Source organism: Danio rerio, chromosome 18 (genome assembly GCF_052040795.2).
Source record: "Danio rerio strain M-AB ecotype USA chromosome 18, GRCz13ab, whole genome shotgun sequence".
NCBI classification, from domain to species: Eukaryota; Metazoa; Chordata; class Actinopteri; order Cypriniformes; family Danionidae; genus Danio; species Danio rerio.
Genome location: NC_141038.1, coordinates 25,905,752 through 25,920,568, shown reverse-complemented (window position 1 = coordinate 25,920,568; position 14,817 = coordinate 25,905,752). Strand labels below are relative to the sequence as shown.

At 35.4% G+C, this 14,817-nt stretch overlaps 1 long non-coding RNA gene across 1 annotated transcript in view; it reads left to right on the top strand.

The window, feature by feature from the left end:
- si:ch211-147m20.3 overlaps positions 1–14,817 on the top strand; it is an 89,986-nt gene that overhangs the window by 69,004 nt on the left and 6,165 nt on the right. The window contains 1 exon segment of the long non-coding RNA NR_120393.1: positions 10,911–11,025. This is a non-coding gene — a long non-coding RNA (si:ch211-147m20.3).

The following is a 14,817-nucleotide window of genomic DNA, read 5'->3' as shown; positions in this document are numbered from 1 at the left end:
GATTTATGAATCACATCTAGACTTTTGTTTCGTAACCTGGCGCGTTTCCCCTGTTAGCTCAATTCGTTTAGCATGTGTGAATCCATCAATCACACTATCATCCTCACCAAAACAATCAGTCCGAGATCACCTGAATAAGGTGGTCTCTGCTTGATTGAAACAAACTCTGGAGCTGATCGATTGTAGTAAAGCAATACGATCTGGACCAGGCTATATCTCTGTATTATGGAAATGTAATAGGAATAGAATTATAAGAAGGGTGGGATGCCATTATTCGTATTGGTAAATGTGCGTTTCATGTCTAATACAAAGTGAAATCATGTTGACTATTAACATGAGCTGTTAATCTGTGAAAATGGTTCACCTGTTAATTCTCTCTATAATGCATAAGTCAACTGCTATGTGAGAAAGTCTTACCTGTAATTTACAGTTAGTGTTGATGTCTGTGGGTGTCACCAATTAAAATAAAAGTGTAGCTTTTTGCTTCTATTGTCTTATTGCTCATCATCATAAATTAAATATAAGACCGAATGACAGCTGAGAGAAAAAAAAAAAAAACATGTGCAATTCTGACCAATAAGAGGAGAGTTTACTCGCAATTAACTAGTTTTAGCTATTTTGCTCCATTTAGAAACTTTGCTGTTTAAAAGCGAACAACCACACGAAGCACCAAGAACAAAGTACAACATTGTAACAATTTTAATCCTTGTTCCAAAACTTTTGGTTTTACGGTCCCACTTTAAATTAAGTGGCCTTAACTAATATGTACTTACACAGGACCTAATAGTTTGTTACATTGAACCTATTGTGTAAATACATGTATTTACTGTGTACTTATGCTTGATTAAATACATGTATGTAATTACAACTGTAATTAACTTTTGTATTTACATTTGTAAATACACTGTTGACCATCCCTTACACCTTAACCCACCCTTAAACCTACCCATGCCACCAAACCTGTCCATAACCCAACCTCTATCCCAACAAAAAAAAAAATGGATTCTAGAACCTGTGAAAAAATAACCTGGGACTTTTGTCTGATTGGAATTGATTCAATAACTCATAAATGCTACCTGTTTCATATAAAATATCAAGTCAAGTCAGACTTTACTGTCATTCCGCTACATGGACGTCCTGCAAAAGAGGTATTTAAGGTGGCAATTTTAGGTAAATATATACATTGATTGCATATTAAATCAACAACAACATATTTCTTTCAGATTTTTTTCATTTGTTTTAATATTCAACATTTTTATGTAATCAAATTACAATAATAATACAAAAATGTTAATGGTTATGAAATCACTTCTGCTGGAAAACTGATGTTTATTCGTATATCTTGCAACATTGTTTATAAAAATTAGATGTTGACATGAGGTAAGACACTTCTCTACACTGTAAAAATTACGATTAACTAGTCATGACAACATGTTTTAGTTCATTGTAACTTGTTAAACCAAGTTAATCATGTTCTAACTTAATTTTGTAAGTTACACAAGCTTTTTTAAGGCAGTTTAACATAATATAAGTTCAATGGACTCATACGAGTAATTTGATTTAGCTTGTAAAAAAGATTCCATATTAATTTTAGACACATAACACTACTGTAATTTAAGTTACACTAAGCAGACTTAAACATTATGAACAGACTTAAGCAGCATGAAACAAACACCACCAATAAGCATGAGCACGATATTCCAGATACACTTTAGTAAGGAGTTATAGTTCTAAATCCATGAGAAAATGAGAAGTTAAACAGGCATTTTGCATGCAAAGACACCCTTTCATTGGGAAATGAAGTGCCACTGAAGTGCATCAGTAACTACACAAGTACAATTCTGCTCTGCATAAAAGAGAAAAACACAAAACAAAAACACACATAACAGCATCCCAAAAAGGTGTAGCTCATTTGTGCAGAAATCCAGTTGTTCTAATGTATGGCTTTACTCCTTAGCACTTACCTATTCTGTGTAATTATACAAGGCCTAAGCTCTCTCCCTCTCTCACTAATTCACAAAGGCCGTGGTGAATTGATGTACGGCACAATCATCTGCTAGGAGCTGATGTGATTTAAATGAAACTAATTAGGGAAATGTCAAACATAATTAATAAAACAGGTTTAAGTTGCGAAAACACTGTCAACGGAATGAATGAAGATGCCGCTGCTCTTCTCCCGCTGCTGCCTCGTTCTTGCGTTTCAGCGCCATTCAATTAGGTCATGGATCCGCTCTTCTCTCCGTTTCGCTCCCTCTCTTTTTCCAGCTCTCCGTCGAGTTCCAGGGAAAAACGAGAGGAGGGGAGGGGAGGTGTGGAGGGGGAGCCACCGGTCTGAGGATGGGAAATAAATTTGCCTGTCCATCCGCCGCCTGGAAGAAATTAATTGCAGACTCCTCATCCTGTCTGGGTACAACAGGGGCATTAACATAAGCAATTTGCGTCCGACTTCTTCTGCCGGCTGCTTAATAGAGCATCAGACCTGGCCGATAAGGCGCGGGGTCCCTGATGCATTAGCATTTTCATAATATCAAAATATTATAGTGGCGTGAATCGCCCAAGCCCCATTCATTATTGATAAGAACAAAAGGTTTTATAAATTACAAAGGGAGAGCACGACCTATAATTACGGCAAGCAAATTAGGGTTGTGTGGTAAAGTCAGTTACATTTGGAGGCAAAATAATGATGCAGGAAGCCTTTTTCTCTTTTCCGGCGGGATTAGAGGAATAATAGATTCCCTCGCATCCCCAGCTGGGACTGGAGAATGTTTTTGTGTTGTCATCAAGGACTGGAGATGGATTATTACATCATATTAGTAGCTTTAAACTTATTTGAAGATACTTTGAATATTTATGTCAGAACAATAGCAAAGCACAACGATTAAACACATTTTGGTAACATAAACTGCTAGTTCGATGTACTTTAACCACTATACTTAAAAAAAAAAAAAAAAAAAACATTCTTCTAAAAGTGCAGGTCAGGCACTGATGATAAGGCAAGTGGATGATAAAGCCAGGATTGCAGTCTCTAATTCTTACCAAAGGTGTTGTATCAGGTTGAGTTCAGGACTCTAGGCAGGTTTTCCGGCCCATGAACATTTTCAGACTTGTTTAGCAACACATAGAAAAACAAATTATACAGTTCGAACATATGAATGAGTCACAACAACTGATGTCAAGTTTAAGATAAATTAAGTACCAGTACTCCAAAAATAAATAATACATAAAAAATATTTACAAAAATTATCCTCCTAATAATTTGTAGTAAATAACAGTTCATATGTAGTAAGACTAAAGCAAATAAACAGTTCCTCTGCAGTAACTTCACCTGTTCTCAGGATTTAGTTCTTACCTGCCTCTCCCAGAAAAAAAAAAAAAAAAAACAGGTGATACTTCTGGATTTGGTGCTCAAACAAAAATGCTAACTAATAACTAAATCTACTACTAACCTATAAATAAATAAAAAGCAATTTTACATCTCAAAAAGTGGTAAAGTAACAAATTAAATTGAAAACACAAAAGTCACAGCCACAAAGTGGCTATGAGGGAGATACAGTGAGAACAAAGGAGATCGCATTTATCCGGAATCTCTGATGATGTCACAATTTTCATGAGAGGCAGGGTATCCCCCTTTAACATCACATACGGACTCAGAAATGTATCACACATAGGAACATAACCGCATGCCAGTCAAGTTTCTCCACACCAGACTTGCTCATAGATGCTTTGTGCACTGGAATGTTGTCATGTTGGACATGGAACTGGTCTTCCCAAAACTGTTCAAATAGTTTGGTATGCTAAAGCATTAAGAGCTCCTTTCACTGGAACTTTTGGCCCTTTTCCACTGTGTGGTAAGTTATGGTACGATACGGTTTGGTACCGTATGCTTTTATGGTTGTTTCCACTAAAGGTTAAAGTATTACCTTTTTATAAAAGTATAAGTTTCACTTTCTCCAGGGAGTTTCACTTTCTCCGCGTGTCTATATTTGAAATGACGAACTTCTTAAACTGATGATAATAATGTGCACATGATTATTGAGTGCTTTTTTTTCTTATTATTATTTTTAAAGTGCTTTTGACATCAGATCTTTTCAAAAACGGACAAACACGAGAGTGAAGCATGAAAAAACAAAGGAGCAAAAGATTCTTTCACCAACCTAAACCATGAACAAACTGCCATGTTTATCATCGCCTTTGGACTATTATGAACTCGGAATGACGGAATTACTTCATAACAGAGCTTACATGTGCTGGTGAAGGTTAGAGACACAGATGAGAGATTTGCATTGACTGTGGACTGTATTGTGTGTTGTTTTTGAGTTGTAGTTTATATTTAATTGGTAACATATCAGAGACTGTAAAAAGCTGTTTGTGTTCATAAATATTTAATTTATTTATTTCATATAATTGCAGATGTTACATTTATTTTTTTGTCATTGATCTGCAGTTATAATCAAATCATGTCCATGGTAAGGTTAATAATGAACATTTACACACAAGTATTTATATGTATAAAGCATCTGTTTTGTGAGAAGTGCTTCTCATATGCTATGTGAGCAACTCGTACAGCTTTATTTTGAGCGATATTTCCTCAAGCGAGAGTGACATCGACTGAAACTTTGTCGCACACCACGCCTACCAAAAGGGTACCCTTGGGACCCTTTAGGCAGTGAAAATGCAAGCCTGATAAAGGTGAACCATACTATACCGTACCGTACCAGTCATTAGAAATGGGCCAAAGGGACCAAGCCCACCCCTGAAAAATAAACCCACATCATAACCTTGATAACCCTTACACTCAATGACGTAAGGCTTGGATGTAGCTGCTTGGCTATGGAATCCTGTTCCACAAAGTTATTTATGCTTCATGGACTCTGTAGAAGTCTTGCAAAAAGTTGCCAAATATTGCACACTGTGGACCCTTCAGTTGCTGTTGTTTCCAATGTCTTCCACTTTGTTAAAATACGACTAACCATGGCATTTTTAGTAGAATGAATACATATTACAAACTGACTTATTGCACAGGTGGCAACCTATCATGGTAATGTGTTTGAGTTCACTGAGCTCTTGAAAGGACCCATTTTTTTATAAATGTTTGTAAAAGAAGGCTGCATGCCTAGGTATTTGATTTTATACACCTGTGACCATAGAAATGTTTGGAACATTGGTCTGATATAGTGCACTGCATGTCAAAGGAGCTGCCACTAACATGCAAATTCTTTTTTTGTAATGCAGAAAAGATGTGCATCTAAATATTTACAATCTTGAACACAAGGTCATTGGACAGAGATTTACTGACATTGGTCAACATCTTTTAAATTTGCAAGCATATGCAGGAAGTGACCTCTAGCTGCTAACGTTCAGTGTCCGTCCTAGTGAACTAAAATACCCTTTAAAACAATCCTCAGGTGCAGGGTCTCGCACAAACTGTTGCATGATGGGAGTAACCTTTTTTGCTCTGACCTAATCTGTTTGAAGGTCTTTGTCTTGGTGAGAAAAAAAGGTGAGGAAGAAAGATATCATCCCTTCAGCCCCTCAGTGATTCATCATGAAGGAAAGCTTTAAGCTTGAATTAAATATGACTTTGTGACACAGTGAAGTTTAAGGGAGGCAGGCATCCACTGAGAGAAATGGGTTTTTCTTATTGTCTGCTGACCTGGGCTCATGACTGATGAGGGTTCGGTTATCCTGCCGAATTTTGTCTTCTATTCCCAGAAAGAAGTGAAGATCACACTCCACTTTGCCCGTGGATGAAGGATAGGTTGTGTTTCCAGCACAGTATAAAGAACACTTTATCGTCATTTTGACTTCAAAATGTACCAGATTTTTTTGGTACAGATGCTGTTTAGTTGCTCTTTTCAGGCTTGTATGTGTGTTTAAAACCACAATAGGTTCTAAAACGACCCTGTCAGCACCATAATGTGCCTATTAACTAATGCATTTCAAAAATAAATAATTGAACGAATAAATAGAAATAAAAAGTGCAAAGCTAACAAATATGGAAATATGGGGACTATAGCCTGCATCCTGCTAATTAGTATGAATCTCCACAATGCTGAAAGGAATGAGCTGTACAGTCCCTTGAGTTTTCTTATTGATTACACAGGATGCAAATGTAATTTCTTCCTTTAATGACTCTGTCCAAAAGCAAAATTTCTCTGTTTAGGACAAAACCAAGTGCACAAATCAAGTCCTAGGGGATGAATGCAAATAAGAGCATAACATTACTGTAATAAAGCGGAGTTCTTGCTAATAGTACATCTTAATGATTGAAATCTACCTCATCAGATAAGCCAGTTCACATTACCTAACCGGAGCACTAAACGAAGACGTTGTTAATGTAGTGCTGAATAAAAAAAAAATAAGAATAAATACACAATAGTTCTTTCTGTTTTCCCCCAGTTGCTTTGGTAATTAATCTAAATATATGGAATTACATTAGCTACTAATAAACAAAGTTTCAAAGTGTTTGGATTAATAGTTTGCACAACTTTGTGTAATGAACTAATATCAGAATTGTTTCATGGCTTAGTTAGGCTTCTTAAGGGATGTATATGGATTGGGGATTTCAGTTCAGTTTGTACTAGATGTTTTAGTGTTAGCAGGTAAACATCACAACAGTAGTCCAATGTCCGTTATAAAGTCCTTTGTTGATCTTTTCACTACCATGTCTTTGATAAATTTTAAATTAGTTTTGACTGCTCAGAAGAATACTGCTTATGATAGGATTGCTATTTGATATGTGTACAACCATAAGACACCATTATTTTTCAACGTACATATGGTGTAAATAAAAGAAAACAATGAATTTATCACATATTTGTAAATAATTATTAGAAATATTGTACTATTCACATGAGCCCAGTATTTGACAATGCCAAGCAGTATCTTAAGCATGCTTACTGTAAGTACACTGTAAAAGAAATCCTTTATTGTACCCTGGGGTGCCGGAAAAAAACGTAAGATAATGACCATACAATTACAGACATTTACTGTAAAATAACAGATGGTAAATTACAGGAATTTACCAGAAATTTTTATTTAATACATTTCTGTAATTTACTGGCTGTTATTTTACTTTTTTACCAGCTGTTGGAAAAAAAAGCATAAAAAACCCATTTTATGGCTTTCAAGTACACTCAAGTGCCTATAAACATGTAATATGCATTTACTGGATGTAACAGTTTTCACACGTAGTTTACACAGTGATAATATAATTTTTAAAACCTTGTAGTTTTAGTCAACCAAATCGCTGTTTTTATCTAAATTAACAGCCACAATGCTTCATAGATTTTAACAAGAAATCATTACAGTTATTCACACATTTATTTTTTAAACACTAAAAATTAATAAATAAATAATTAAATTAAATAATTAAAATTTAAAAAATAAAAATTTAATCAAGGGTGCTTAATATTTTAAAAAGTTGTGGTCCCTAAATTTGTACCTGTAACATTCAAATGATTTATTTTGGTTTTAAATGATAGATTGATTTGCATGAGTTTGAAATATGTTAATGTGTTTAAGAAAACCAAAATACATGTTGTATAATTTTACTAGTCTTATGAATTCTTAATTATAACCTAAAATACTGTTTGATTTGTCTTGTCTATTTTACCTCTCATTACTGCAAAAAAAAAAAAAAAAGGCAGGTTTTCCAGTCGAGTTACCAACAACAAAAAATATGAGACATAATAGAGGACATGTAACCCAAGGATATAGTGTCATCAAATCACTTGCTTTGTTCCTGAATGAGTCAGCCATTTGAATAAATGAAACTTTTGATAAAGTTTGAATTATAATTTGATAAATTATAATTTGACTTTGTCCATTTATATTTTTTATGTCCTAAATCTTAATTGCCTTGTGTATATATTAATAATTTATATCATTCAGCTTTCTAAATTTGTCATGTTTATTATTATTCATTTATTTACTTTAAAATTCAGGCAAGTTACAATTGTCATTGCCTACCAAAATCGGATTAATGCCTCAATGGCTACCATGGATTTAAAATTTGTCTGATCTCTGACACCTGTCAGTTTTCATTTCTGGGAAGTTCTGAATACCATAATATGTTTGCAGATATTTAAGATACATGTCAAGTGAACATTCTTGTTTCTCTGAGAAACAATTTTGGTCAGACATTCTGCTTTGAAAATGTGCTTCCATGCCAGAACGCTCTCTTTGTTTTGGTAATTTTACCCACCCATTGCCAGTTTAGCTAATTATATTTCATCAGTCCAGGTTGCCTTGATGGAAACAGCATATTTCATTCATTCAGTCAGTCAGGAAGGATCTCGATGCATGCGTTTGTGACCGAAATGCAACCTTCCATAGACAGTAGCAAAATCCACATGAGACTTTCCACATGAGGTTGTTATTAATTAGGAAATAATAAAAATATATCAAGCTTAAACATTAGTTTAGCAGGTTACACTGTAACTGTGTGTCCTAACAACACGCTTTATGATGAGATGCGCAATAATAAGCAGTTGGGCTGTTTCCCAGACGAAACACTACAGAAATTGAAAATACAGCCATTCGGAAGCACAGAATATGCACTCACTCATAAAATGGTATGGTTTATTATCTGATTAATACATATTAAACCTCTTTAACAGTATTAAATGTAGATGCTGACTCACTCATATGTGTTTAGTTCTAAAGTTCAATTTCAAATAGTTTATTTTATTTACAAGATCGGAGGTGAACTATCTGCCGCTGCTTTTAGGATATGGCAATACATGTCATGTACAATGGCATTCAAACTTATATTGTTAGCATTTAACATTGAATAAAGCACATGAGGTGTATCTGAGGTCATTATTGTCAGTGTGCTGTTGTTCACCTGTGAAAAATAGAAGCTGTTTCTAAAATATCAATTTGAGGTGTTGATTAGGACAAAAACTCATTTTAATATGGAAAATATTCATTTTCATTCAGTCGGGTACCGTTGCTTTTATTTAGAACACAATTTAAATCATTCGCTCTTGTCATCAATCTGGCAACCTGTGCTTGCGCTTTTAAGTGCAATACCTAGTTCAACCACTGTCAAACTTTCATACTGTACCTTTAACCTAAATTTAAAAAAAAAATCAAGTCTTAACAGATCTTAAATTTAACTTGCCTATATTTGTAGACAGCCTGCATTATTAAAATTAAAATAATACATGTCTGAAATATTAATGCACATTTAAAAGGCAGCATTTTATTTTTATTTTTGACTTGAAATCTGTCTGCATTGCATAGAATGTCAGCGTTGCTTGTGTTTTTAATTGCTGTATTCAGTATGTCAAAGCCTTGATCCCTCAACGCAACAGCCTCTTTATCATTCATTAACCTCTATCTGTAGTGTTTTCTCCTCTCTCACGTCCCATCATATCCCCATACAGTTGAGGCCATGAAAAACGTCCCCTAACCAACCCAAGCTCTGACACTAATATATTGCAAGTTTGGTGCCCAACTAAAGGTGACATCATATTTTTTTCCCTCCTCTCTTTCTCTCTTGCCAACCCTCCATCTAATTGCCCTGTGCCAATAAGAATTAATTAGTCTGCTTATTTTTCTTGGGTTTTGGAGAGCTTCCCCATCTGGCGGGAAGGCGGTCCTCTGTGAGTCTGATTAATGGCGCTGAAAGACAGTTGCTGGAGTGCCTCCGCTCGAGCTGACGGCTTGTGTTCTGGTCCGGGTCAAAACCCACAGCAAGCTGCGCGGTGCCACCCCATTATACCGCCGCAAATTTCCCAGACTCAACCTAGAGCGAGTCTAAAGACCTCTTCCAAAAACAGTAACGTTGACAACAAAGGAAGTGATGACCGGGACAATTACACACCTGCTAATTCTTTCAAGGGCTATCAATCACCTGATTGGATGGTCAAGGATTTCACCTCAACCTGACATTGATATAAACAAAGTCAAAACCAAAACGAAATCGCTGAATGATAAGTTGACAGCGTGCGATACGACAGCCGTCAATGCGTGAAGAGAAAAAGAAGATTAAAAATGCACAGTAGACATCAGCCAGGCCTCAAGATCATTTAACATCACACAGCCAACCTCAATCACAGAAGTGAAGATCTGCATGGTGACAAGTGACACAAAGACAGGCTCGCTTTTTCTTTTCAGGTAGGCGACGGCAAATCAAGTAAATATAATGTTAGGTCCAAAAGTGTGAGATGTGTTTTGTGATTTGCATTTTTCTAATTTAGGAGACTGTTGGATTTGTTATTTTTTCTATTGCAAATTACATTATCACTGTAAAAGTTTAATTGAAAAGTGTAAATATTTATTATAATTTGGTACATTGCCCTTTTGATTTAATGAGAGCAGCACTGAATTTGGCGCAGGTTTGAAAGACATAATCTTGGGGTTTTAGTTTTGTATACACTGCAGTTTTAAATGGTTTAAACTTTTGTTTAGCATGGACATATTCGATTGATTAAAAGGAGTGGTAAAAACAATAATTTGTTTCAACAGTGGTGTGGAGAAGTATTCCTTACTGATTTCTTACTTGGTTCCATGTTTATCACACACTAATGTTTCAGATCATCAAACTAATTTAAACAATAGTAAGTTATGCAGTTTTAAATGGAAGGTTTTTACTATTATTAAGGGAAAATAAAATACAAAACTACATAGCCGTGTGTGAAAACGTGTTGACCTCCTAAATTGAATAACTGGTTGGGCCACCCTTAGCAGCTACAACTGCATTTAAGCATTTCCGATAGCTTGAAATGAGTTTGCTGCAATGATATGCATGAAAAATCATAATTATTGTCATTCAGTCACAATGTTTTTTTTTTTTTTTTTAAACATAAACCATCTTGTTAAGATCATGCCATCTAAATTGGATTCAGGTCAGGACTTTGACTAGACCACTCCAAACTCTTCATTTAGTTTTTTTTTTTCAGTCATTCAGAAGTGGACACACTGGTGTGCTTTGGGTCATTGTCAAGCTGCAGAACCCAAGTTTGCGTCAAGCTTGAGGTCACTAACAGATGGCAAGACATTCTTCAGGATATTTTGGTACATATCAGAATTCATGGTTTTGTTTAACACAAGTCTGTCCTGAAGTAGCAAAACAGCCCCAGACCATCACACTACTACCATCATATTTTACTGTTGTACAATCTTCTTTTGTGGTGTTATTTTTTTGTCATACATACTGAAATACACCTTTCAAAAAGTTAATATTTTAACATTAGAGTCCACACAGTATTTTACGAAAATCTTGGGGTCATTAAGATGTTTTCTGCATAACTGCGCCAAACCTTTTTTTCTTTTTGCTCAATAGTAGTTTTTGTCGCGGAACTTTGCAATGCAAACCATTTTTTCTCCAGTCTTTTTTTCTTATGGTGGAGTCATGAACTCACGTCTTAACTGAGGCAAGTGAGGCATGCAATTCTTTGGATTTTGTTTTGGGGTCTAAAGTGACCTATTGCATGAGTTGTCGCTGCACTGTTGATGCAGGTCATTTTGGTCTGCCGGCCACTCCTGCGAAGAATCCCCACGGTTCCATGCTTTTGCCATTTGTAGATACACAGTGGTTCACTGCAGTGCCCTCTAGCTTTACAACTTTTTCCAGACTTATAGATTCAATTATTTGTATCTTAACTATTTTTATTCTCATTTGACAAAAAAATATTAATAATTGGATCTCAGCATGTCTAGCTTTTTAGGATTTTTTGTTCTACTTTCTCAGGCAGTTTATTACCCCTTTTAGTAATAATTAATAATTCCTTACCTTTTTATAGCACTTTTTTGGGCACTCAAATCTCTTTACACAGTTATTTCTTGATCGTAATCAGGTATGGCAGTAGCACTGTGCAGTATGGCAAAAACGTAATCTCAATATTTATTTTCGATGTTGAATGATAATGATATATATTTCGCTATAAGTTGTTAATACTTCCAGCTTTACAAGTGTATCACGACAATGACTGAAGAAACAGAAATTAAAGGGTTCATTAAATAATATTGTAATATAATAATATTAAATACTATTTTAAAATACAGTTTGTCAACAAAAACAGATTATAGGTTAGTCTGAGGACAAAACACAAAGTTTTCTCACCAGTCCGTATTCAAAGATAGACAGTGCTCTTCCTTTGCTATTTATATTTGAATTCTGCAAATATTATTTTGCAGTAACCATCCCCTCACCCCTCCAAAAAAAAAAAAAAAAAAAAAACAATGGGGATGCATCATATTTATTAAACAGATAAATTATCGGGCAATATGGGGAAACATGACATAATTTAAATTGCTCCAACAAATAAATATATTCAAAAAACATTGATATTGAAGATTGCCTGCTGGTAAATAAATAAATGAGACTGAGATTTATCCACTTTTCGAGTGCAAGTGATTGCTGCTTTAAAACTGTTTTGCATCATCACCTGTGATCAAGTCTTTGCCGTTCTGAAAGAGTTTCTTCTCAGTGTCAGCACAGGACAGTGCCACTAGTGTTTGTATCTTCAACAAGCATTTAAAAAGGGAGAAAAACTGGCATCAGGTTTTAACAACAAATCCTATATCTCACTTGGTTGTCATCTCTCCAAAGCTGTTTTAAAAGAATATAAAGCATCTGCGGCAGCAGCTAGGGCAAACATTGAGCATTGAAGTGTCTGTTTGAGAACTGTAAAAAGTTTTCCAGAGACAACGAAAAAGAAATGCCTGTCAGCACCTAGTAAATGTTTTGGACGAAAAGAGAAACAGATTTGTTTGTGAGAAAGCAAAGATGCTACGTTATGTTAAACTAAAGTTCTGATGAATCTTAACATGCTAACTAATTTTGAGGATACACTTTTCCAGAGAATGTCAGTAAACTTTGTCTATTTGAAAAAAAACATGTGACTTAGTTTATATATTGTCCTCATTCTTATGCACCAGAGAATTAATAGATGAATTAGGCTTTTTTAATATAAATATTTTATATTTGATTTTGTATTCTTTAGTATTTACGAACTGCAGATTAAATGAACAATATAATATCAAAATATGAACTGTATTTATATCAAAATCGACCAAAAGAAAGACTTGGCTATTATGATTTTTAGTTATTGATATTGGTTCAAAATTTTCAGGCCATGCATCCTATCGTCTACTCTTCCCTGTTAATCACCCCTGAGCTACTTTCTGCTAAATCTGAATTTCACAATCTGAATATCTGAGTTTTAAATTTAAGGATATGAAATTTGATGTTCTGAATTTCTTCATCTTGGATATTTGAAACTGTATTTTTACAAACTGGATATTTGTAGTCTGAGTTCAGAACACAAAAATTCTGAAGTCTGAAAATACGTCTATAAAAAATTCAGCCTTGAAGAATTTAGTTGCTTTAAATTTCAGATGTTCAATATTCAAGTTATGAAATTCAAATGAAGAAATTCAAATGCATAACAATTTTTAACAGCATATAAAAATCTGATTTATTTAATTACAATTGTCAATAATTTAAATCAACACAATTCAAATTCTGATTGTTTTAGCATATTATTAGCTCCATAGCATCCCTAATAAACTGATCCCAATTTTTAACCAATTTTCCCTTCTTAAATATTTGCTTATTTTTAACATTTTTCACATTCTGTACTCAAACTGTAATGCCACAGGCTCATGACCGACCTCTATCACCTATCTGCACGTCGAGACTCATTCACCATGAGGTAATGCAACGCCCTCCGGTCAGCGGCTGATCTCAGGCCTGTGGAGCTCTTTCTGCAGCTCTGATAACTTTAAGCTTCCAGCCAAGGAGAAGAAGAAGGCTGATAGATCTCCCAGGCCACTGGAGCTTGGACTCATTTGTCAGCCACATGTCAAAGGGAAGATGACATTTACAGCCCTGTGAAGTGACTGCCTCCAGCTCGCCGGGCAGCCCTGAAGTAATAAATGTTTACCTTAAAGAAAGAGTGCTGCCAAACCAACCTCTCTCCGACGACAGAAAGAGGGCCTTTCTGCTCTCGGGGTCCTTATTTCCAACACCCCTCACTCACGCTGTCAAAAAGAAACAGATTAATGACACAATTTGCCCGACAAATCATATTAGTGGAAGCAGACACAACGGTGGAAAAACTTTTGCGGTACCTTTTCAAGGAGCGATATCAGTTCAAATAAAATGTATTCCTGTCTGACATTTATAAAGGTGGGTGGTGAGAGCGAGAGAAATATAATGATCCTCAGAGACGGGGAGATGACCGGCTTTGAACAACGATGAAAAACATGCTGGAGAAAAAAAACGAGGGAGTCTTTTCATATCGTGGCCTCCATCTACAGCATCTTTGGATGTTTACAGTGAGCTGATATACACTCATTGGAAAATTCTCATCGGATGTGTTCAGAATGCTGTATTCTGCATCCAATCAGCAGCATCTTTTGTAGCAGGAAACAAAGGTATTTTTATGTGGACCAAATGGAGTTGAGCCATTGCTGCTCTTAGTATGCTGCATAAATAGGCTGAAGATAAAATGTTGTTGTATTTTTGTCTCTCCTTAGCTATCGTACGAACAGAGGCACTTAAACAGGAGACAAATGTCCGTGGGAGCAATTTATATGATTGTATTTTGTTCATATCCATCCTCATAAAAAGCCTGCATGATTCACTGTGAGGAGTGAAGTCCTTGAAGAATCCCTCCTGACAAATCTTTGAACGCTCAAATAACCTTAATATTTAAAGAGATAAAAAGGAACGTCCGTTGAGATGCTTTAAAAAAGACTTTGAGTATGAGAATGGGAAGGTCCTCGGAGGCCACTTTTCACGGACAGTACAGCAATCCGATTAGATTGGAATAGAGCCATACAGGACAGGCTGTGGAGGTG